Raw genomic sequence first — 9,904 nt, 5'->3', positions numbered from 1 at the left:
ATGCCTTCCCACAGGTATATTGTTTTGTATATATAAGTATTTTTCATCCTTATACAAGTAATTTAACAAATTATTGAGAAATCGCAACAGTTTTGCTTAGAATCCAACAAGTCTATCTATAATAGATTTAAAGTTTGTTGCCGTTTCAGTAAATTTTGTGGAAAAAATATTTCAGTCTTGTGATTAAATTTGATATCAGTTGTTTCATACATTTATTCCCAGCTCACATGGTTGGGGTTTGCAAACTCTTTTATATTTTGATTGTCGTACATCTCACTCTGATGAAACACAATTGCAGCACCCTTCAAGGCAATGGCAAAACAGAATGCTTTATAAGAGATTTGGAGTGTGACGGTCTCTATATAAAAATGAACAGGACGTCTCTATCATATACTGTTATGCGACAGAAATTACGTCAAATTGACAGGCTGGCAAAATAGCAAATTTCCTCAAGGGTCTTTTTTGGTGGATTGAAAATGAGAATAGAGGTTCCCATGTCGACTTTAGACACACCTACATAAGAGGGCACTAAATATACCAGTTCCAACTTTGTACAGGGAGTAGGTGACCAGACCATGATCTCAGTCAGCCAGGTAATCTAGATTCCAGGTTCCATCTGCATTTGCCATGCAATTAGCAAAATGAAGGTCTCTCACTCTGTATCACCCTAACGCCTACATCACCCTTACTGGCTGCCACCACAACACATGCAGACTAGAGCCCCCTTAAGGACAGGGGTGGCAATGACTACAAATGGAGGTCATGCACAAACCCCCCCACCTAATGGCACTAGAAAACAGTCAACAAATGATAGTCAAAGTATTATAATAGAAATAAGCATAAAAAAAATCTAATATTGCGGAAAAGTTCATTTCCCCCTGTAATTCAAATCAAAAATTGACACCATATATTCCTCACAGGTCAACATTACTGTATTATAATTTTTTATTCAAAAATTTTGAGATTTAGATTTTCATGAGCTGTGAGCCGTAATCATCAAGATTGAAACAAAAAATACTTGAAATGTTACATTTTGTGTAATGAATGTAGAATATATGAAGGTGGCATGTGAAAAAAAATACTTTTATACAATATTCAAAAAAAAATTCAGATGCACCTGTAGTTTAGCTGATACTTTGGGTAATATGGTATACTGTTTGCCCTCCTACCATCAGGCAGGTGGTACAGGTCTCTTTGTTCCTGCACCAGCAGGCTCAGGAACAGCTTCTTCCCATCTACTGTAACCCTGCTGAACTCGGTGACCCATCCCATCACTGACCATACCCACCCGCCCACCTCTTAGTACTGCCTTACTGGGACCTTGTTGCACTACTCCCTTGTACTACTTGTCTACCTCAGGAACCACATTGCTGCTCTCCCTGTATTTCAGTTTCACATGCCACCTTGTACCTTCAGTTTTCCTGCACTGCACATTTGGAATTGCTATTGTACTTGCATTCTTTTTTGCACATTCAGAATTGCCATTTGTACTTGCATTTCCCTCATCACACAATAATGAATTGTCCATCTGTAAAGTGAAGCGCCGTCCAATCAACTTTGACTGAATCTGAGCAGACAATATATCCCTATAGGCTTCAGAATTCATCTGGCTGCATTCTGTCTTCTGTCACATTATCAATAAACACTAGTGACCCAATGCCATTGGAAGCCATGCATGCCCATGCCATCACACTGTCTCCACCGTGTTTTACAGATGATGTGGTATGCTTAGGATCATGAGCCGTTCCAAGCCTTCTCCATACATTTTCTTCCCATCATTCTGGTACAGGTTGATCTTAGTTTCATCTGTATGGCTTTTTCAGATCTGATCTTTCTGTTCTTGAGCCTTATGAATGGTTTGCACCTTGTGATGAACCTTCTGTATTTGCTCTTGTGAAGTCTTCTCATTATGGTAGACTTGGATAATGATAGTGACAGTGTTCTTCACTTGGCTGGATGTTGTGAAGGGGTTTTTCTTCACCATGGAAAGGATCCTACAATCATCCACCACTGTTGTCTTCTGTGGACGTCCAGGACTTTTTGTTTTGTAGAGCTCACCAGTGTGTTCGTTTGTTCTCAGAATGTACCAAACTGTTGATTTGGCCACTCCTAAAGTTCCTGCTATCTCTCTGGATTTTTTTTGCAGCCTAAGGATGGCCTGTTTCATTTGCAATGAGAGCTCCTTTAATCACATGTTGTGGGTTCACAGCAACAGCTTCCAAATGCGAATGCCACACCTGGAATCAACTCCAGACCTTTTACCTGCTTAATTGACGAGGTAACTAAGGAATAGCCCACACCTGTCCACGAAACAGCTTTTGAGTCAATTGTTCAATTACTTTTGGTCCCTTGAAAAGAGGGGGCTACATATTAAAGAGCTGTAATTCTTAAACCCTTCCTCCAATTTGATGTGATTACCCTGAAAATAAATCTGAGAGACTGCATTTTACGCCCATATTCATTATTTAACTGAGTATATTTTGGTTAACAGCCAAAATAACAAAATCTGTTAGTGTCCAATTATTCCCAGACCTAACTGTACACATACTTAATACTTGTAAATGTGGTGGAGAGAATCATGATACTATGGTAGATATTAGCATGATCCCATCAGTAATAAAGTAGAGTTTATCATGATACTATGGTAGATATTAGCATGATCCCATCAGTAATAAAGTAGAGTTTAGCATGATACTATGGTAGATATTAGAATGATCCCATCAGTAATAAAGTATAGTTTATCATGATACTATGGTAGATATTAGCATGATCCCATCAGTAATAAAGTAGAGTTTATCATGAGACTATGGTAGATATTAGCATTATCCCATCAGTAATAAAGTAGAGTTTAGCATGATACTATGGTAGATATTAGCATGATCCCATCAGTAATAAAGTAGAGTTTATCATGATATTATGGTAGATATTAGCATGATCCCATCAGTAATAAAGTAGAGTTTATCATGATATTATGGTAGATATTAGCATGATCCCATCAGTAATAAAGTAGAGTTTATCATGATACTATGGTAGATATTAGCATTATCCCATCAGTAATAAAGTAGAGTTTAGCATGATACTATGGTAGATATTAGCATGATCCCATCAGTAATAAAGTAGAGTTTATCATGATACTATGGTAGATATTAGCATGATCCCATTAGTAGTAAAGTAGAGTTTATCATGATACTATTGGTAATCTGTTAGATTAGTACGATACTATGTGGGATATGATAATGATAATCAAAATTGTAAAGGGTAGACATAATCAACTATGAGTAATATGGTAGAGATTAACATGATACTATGGGGAATATGATAATTATAATCAAAATAGTATGTGTCATATGGTAGAAATAATGAAGATGCTATGTGTCATTTGTAATGATTAGCATGATAACAGTAGAAAACCCGCTGATGTGTTATAATATCTGAAATTATACTGGAAAAATGTAACATACCGTTTGGGGTCAATGAAATACATTTGCGTATAGCCCCATCTTGTGGATATTATAGGATTGCGTTTAGTGATAATTTGGTCTAAACTCGAAAAGTTGAATAAGTGGAGGCAGTGACATTCACTCACTTTGCTGATCAGCATTGTATACAATCACAAAATCATATCAAGGCATCAAGGCATGACAATCATTGGAAATACTGAATGAAATGAATATGAGTAATAACCTGTGGAATTTATTTGTACTGGCTTGAAAGCAAAACCACTTTACCTCTGACATAGAATTGTGTTAAGCAAAAGTACACTCAAATTGATCACTTGTTCTGAAGTGAAGTTCTGTGAAATGTCGATGGCAGTCCTTAGTCACTGTTTTTGTCACTACGTACTAAGAAACCCTGTCAGATTCTTCACCCACACTTAATAATGAGCAGGAGGAAACAGAGACAATAGAGGTCAGGAATGTTTGGCATGGTTACAAGGACTCATGCTATTATTGTAGATTTGTGTAATGGCATGTAATATGTTTAACATGCTTCGCAAGAAGCAACATTTTCCTGAAGTCCTGTTGACAAACGCAACAGGGTGACTGAAATTGGGTAACATAATGTAATAGGTGTCCAAAGAAACACCTGCCAGTACTGCGGCTAGATTACTTGTATAATTGCCTTGATTAAAAGAAAACACATTTCAGGGCAGTTTCTCTCCTAAAACTTTACGCCAATTCAGTAAATGTAGAGGAATCGTAAATATGGAACCACAATTCCTAATGCATGAGTAAATATGAGAAGTGAAATCGATTCAGGGGACTCCCCAACACCCCTGGATGAGGCAAAGTCTGTTCTGAGGCAAGTAAAATGTGTGTTTCTATGCTTTCCACCCTCGATTTTACTCCCATACAGCAATATCTATTGGTGGACTGTGGTTACCAAAATCTATTGGTGGACTGTGGTTACAAATATCTATTGGTTGACTGTGGTTACCAATATCTTTTGGTGGACTGTGGTTACCAATATCTATTGGTGGACTGTGGTTACCAATACCTATTGGTGGACTGTGGTTACCAATATCTATTGGTTGACTGTGGTTACCAATACCTATTGGTGAACTGTGATTACCAATATCTATTGGTTGACTGTGGTTACCAAAATCTATTGGTGGACTGTGGTTACCAATATCTATTTGTGGACAGTGGTTACCAATATCTATTGGTGGACTGTGGTTACCAATATCTATTGGTTGACTGTGGTTACCAATATCTATTGGTGGACTGTGATTACCAATATCTATTGGTTGACTGTGGTTACCAATATCTATTGGTGGACTGTGGTTACCAATATCTATTGGTGGACTGTGATTACCAATATTTTTTGGTGGACTGTGGTTACCAATATCTATTGGTTGACTGTGGTTACCAATATCTATTGGTTGACTGTGGTTACCAATATCAATTGGTTGATGGTTGTTACCAATATCTATTGGTTGACTGTGGTTACCAATATCTATTGGTGGACTGTGGTTACCAGTATCTATTGGTTGACTGTGGTTACCAATACCTATTGGTGGACTGTGGTTACCAATATCCTGTGGTGGACTGTGGTTACCAATATCTATTGGTGGACTGTGTTTACCAATACCTATTGGTGGACTGTGATTACCAATACCTATTGGTTGACTGTGGTTACCAAAATCTATTGGTGGACTGTGGTTACCTATATCTATTTGTGGACTGTGGTTAACAATATCTATTGGTGGACTGTGGTTACCAATATCTATTGGTGGACTGTGGTTACCAATATCTATTGGTGGACTGTGGTTACCAATATCTATTGGTGGACTGTGGTTACCAATATCTATTGGTGGACTGGTTACCAATATCTATTGGTGGACTGTGGTTACCAATATCTATTGGTGGACTGTGATTACCAATATTTATTGGTGGACTGTGGTTACCAATATCTATTGGTGGACTGGTTACCAATATCTATTGGTGGACTGTGGTTACCAATATCTATTGGTGGACTGTGATTACCAATATTTATTGGTGGACTGTGGTTACCAATATCTTCAGCCAAAATGTTTGTCGACACAATGAGCCCAGTAAAAGTGGCAGGTTAGGTGAATTAACATGGCTGGTTAGGAGACCTTACACAGCAGGTTAGGTGAATTTACATGGCTGGTTAGGAGAACGTACAAAGCAGATTAGGTGAATTAACATGGCTGGTTAGGAGAACTTACACAGCAGGTTAGGTGAATTAACATGGCTGGTTAGGAGAACTTACACAGCAGGTTAGGTGAATTAACATAGCTGGTTAGGAGAACTTACACAGCAGGTTAGGTGAACTAACATGGCTGGTTAGGAGAACTTACACAGCAGGTTAGGTGAATTAACATGGCTGGTTAGGAGAACTTACACAGCAGGTTAGGTGAATTAACATGGCTGGTTACCAGAACGTACACAGCAGGTTATGTGAAAGAGTGTAGTGAGGTTAAGGTTCGGAAAAGATGCAGGGTTAGGCTCAGCTATAATACCACAGTAGTTGTTAAGAAATGCTTGCCTCAACAAGGCCACCAGAGGGAGATTTATGCCTACTCCATCAAGTAAACTCTAATCTTATGTGAAATTATTTGGTGGGCAGGGTGTGAAACTGATTATCATCTTGGTACTTTCATGTTTTTAAGGTCACTACCATGGCAGGAAAATACATGGTATCTGTGCCATGGTAGTGACCTTAAAATACACTGTGTCTTTTTTACTAAAAGACTAGAGATATACATTACATAATGACTAAATCCATTGCACCTTTTGGGGAACGAAACAATAAGTCCTACGTGGAGGTGAACACTCACAATATTAGATTCATAGATCTAGAACAGTAGATAAATTGATGTCATAGAGCCCATATACATCACAATTAATCTATTCATAAATTAGGGTTAAGGAACCCGTTCTAAACCAGTAGCAGTAGAAACTCATGGCAGATGTGGTTTACAAAGAATGTATACTGTTTTATTTCCTTAAAGGATATACAGTGCTGTCCATAAGTATTTGGACAGTGACACAAGTTATTTTCTGTGCTTTATTTCTATTATATTGGTCATCTCAGGGCCTCTAACTCAAGTCCAATAATCTGAAACAAAAAGAAGCCAAAGGAAGATTCAGATGGGCTAAAGAACACACACACTGGACTGAGGAAGATTGGAAAAAAGTGTTACGGACAGAAAAATCTAAGTTTGATGCGTTCGGACCACAAAGAAGAGTATTTTACCCTGTGGACAGTGTTTGATTGAATTTCCTTCTATAACAGGACAATGACCCAAAGCACAGCTCCAAACTACGCAAGAACTATTTAGGGAAGAAGCAGTCAGCTGGTATTCTGTCTATAATGGGGTGACCAACACAGTCACCGGATCTCAACCCTTTTGAGCTTTTGTGGGAGCAGCTTGACAGTACAGTATATAAGAAGTGCCAATCCAATTTATGGGAGGTGCTTCAGAAAGCATGGGGTGAAATCTCGTCAGATCACCTCAACAAATTGACAACTACAATGCCAAAGGTCTGCAAGGCCGTTATTGCTGCAAACGTAGGATTCTTTGGACACAATTATTATTTCAATTAAAAATCATTATCTCTAACCTTGTCAATGAGTATATCTCCTATTCATTTTGCTATATTTCCTATTCAAACTCATTTAATGTATGTTTTCATGGAAGACAAGCACATTTCTAAGTGACCCCAAACTTTTGAATGGTAGTGTATGTAATTCTGGCCAATTGCCTTTAAAAGGCATAAGAGCATATACTGGGATATATAAAACAGATTGAAATAGATAGAAACAGTTTGGCATATATTGGGTTAAAATCAACCACACAAAGAATTCATAGTACAACACAATTTTATTATTGAAATAGCAAATAGAAGCAGTATAAGAAAAGATTTGCGGAATATCCTGAAACTGTAAGAGATATTTTTACTATTTTAGATGGGTTTAGCAATAAGAGATTATACTATTGATGACAGCAGATCTACACCAGCATGTCTCTCACAGATACAAATAAATGTCATAAAAAGTACTGTAATTTATTCTTCAATCTGCATTTGTCAAAATTATTATAATCTTATGTGCTGATACAACTTTAGCATATACTGTATGCTTTTTTTTTTACATAGAAAAATAGAGGTACTTACAATAAGACTTAATGATCACTAAATACATTCGGCCTTCTGATTGGGTGCAGATTCATTAGGATAACAATCCCAAAGAGGAGCACTCTAATATGAGTGATGTCTGAATCAACATTTGTTGGTTCTATACTGTACATTCATGTAAGACACTATCCTTAGGAAGGAGCTACGGTAACACGGAAGAAAACATCATTATACCAAGTCTCTGTTGCCCCTAACAACACAGAATAATCCAGATAAAAGCATTATCAGACTGAAATGAAAACCCCGACTCACATAAGAACAAGTGACCATACTTAAGCTGTGGTTAGTCCATATCCAAATTTAGTGCAACACAATCTACAGTTTAAATTAATAAAGGAATAATCTCTTTTTTGTTGTGGAAGGATACTGGAGCTAGCCAAGGAAACATACATTGCATTTGGAAATATTCTGATACCTTCATATTTCCCACATTGTTTTCTTCATACATTTACACACAGTTCAATATAGTCACCAAGTAAAAATCTTTTTTTTTGTGGGAAAATGTATAAAAAAAAAAAAAAAAAAAAAGGAATGTGACCTTTACATAAGTATTCAGACCCATTTACTCAGTAATTTGTTGGAGCACCTTTGACAGCAATAACTTTCTTGAAACTTTCTTGGGTATGACTGTAAGCTTGGCACACCTGTATTTCTCCTATCTGTCTTTACAGATCCTCTCAAGATCTGTCAGATTGTATGGGGAATTTCAGTGTTCAGCCATTTTCAGGTCTCTCCAGATATGTTCGATCGGTTTCAACATCTCGACAGAGTTATGCTGCCTCCAGCATAATTATTACTAGCCAGGTGATGAGTGTGTCTCTGTGTTTGTATTCTTTGACTCTATGTGTCTTTGTGCTTGTCATCTTTGTCTCTGTGTGTGACTGTTATTGGCCAGGTGATGAGCGGTGCCTGGTTCAGATGTGATGTTTGCCATGCAGGCCAAAGACTTCAGAGTTGGCTTCAACAGTCCAGAGAATCTTGTTTCTCAGGACAGAGTACTTTATGTTCTTTTGTAAATCTCCAAGGGGGCTGTCTTGTGCCTTTTACTAGGGAGTGGTTTCCATCTGACCACTCTACCATAAAGGCCAGATTGGTGGAGGGCTGCAGAGTTAGCTGTCCTTCCGGAAGTTTCTCCCATCTCCACAATAAGAATTCTGGACCTCTGTCAGAGTGATTATTGGGTTCACCACTCTGACCAAGTTCCTTCTCCCATGATTGGTCAGTTTGTCCGAGCGGCCAGCTCCAGGAAGTGTGTTGGTGGTTCCAAACGTCTTCTATTTAAAAATTATGGAGGCCACTGAGTTGTTAGAGACCTTCAATGCTGCACAATTGTTTTTGTATGCTTCCCCAGACCTGTGCCTTTACACTATCCTGTTTCGGAGCTCTATGGAATATTTCTTTGACCTCCAATTACGCAGTAGAAACATCTGAAGCATGATCAATGGAAACAAGATACACCTGAGCTGAATTTTGGCCGTCATGGCAAAGGGTCTGATAGTTATGTAAATGTGATGTTTTTTTGAATAAAATATGCAAACATTTCTCAAAAAACTGTTTTCGTTTGGTATTATTGGGTATTGTGCGTAGACTAATGGGAAACATTTTTTATTTCATGAAATTTAAAATATGGCTGTGAAACTTTCCAAATGCACTGTATAGAAGCATAGACTGGGCTCAGTTTTTCAAAGGACATCTGATTTGATTTCAGCATTTGGATATAATTCAATGCATCGAAATAGAATAGTTGTAGTATAGTTCATAGAAATATAGCTGTACTATATTTCTATGAATTTAATCCTTTCCAATTGCAGAATTTCTGTCCCTGATGATAAAAGTAAATTGTAGTCTAAATTGCATTTTCTAAGAAAGTACAGAAATTTCATTAGGATAGGCCTGCTACTGAAACGTATTTGTACAAATGTATGAATTTCAAGAAAGATTAACAGAGTTATATCTTTTCGCTTTAGTATAGCCAAATAATGCCAAAATAAACCATAAACAATAATTGGCTCAAAAATCCACCCACAAAGATTATAGCGCACTATTCTATAGAACACTTCAGAATATATACCTCACTAACAATTCAGCTGTTTATTCAGTTGGCAAAAGTGACAGAGAAACTGTCAAACACAACCAGAAAATTAAATGTTGGTTTTGTAAGATTCCCTGAGCATTGAATATTTTCTTGCTAAACTACTGTATATCTACAGTTTTTGGCAATGATATCCCGAAGATCATCA

This window comes from Esox lucius, chromosome 7 (assembly GCF_011004845.1).
Source record: "Esox lucius isolate fEsoLuc1 chromosome 7, fEsoLuc1.pri, whole genome shotgun sequence".
Taxonomy (NCBI): domain Eukaryota; kingdom Metazoa; phylum Chordata; class Actinopteri; order Esociformes; family Esocidae; genus Esox; species Esox lucius.
The sequence above is the reverse complement of the archived record's forward strand: the minus strand, read 5'-3'. Positions refer to the sequence as shown.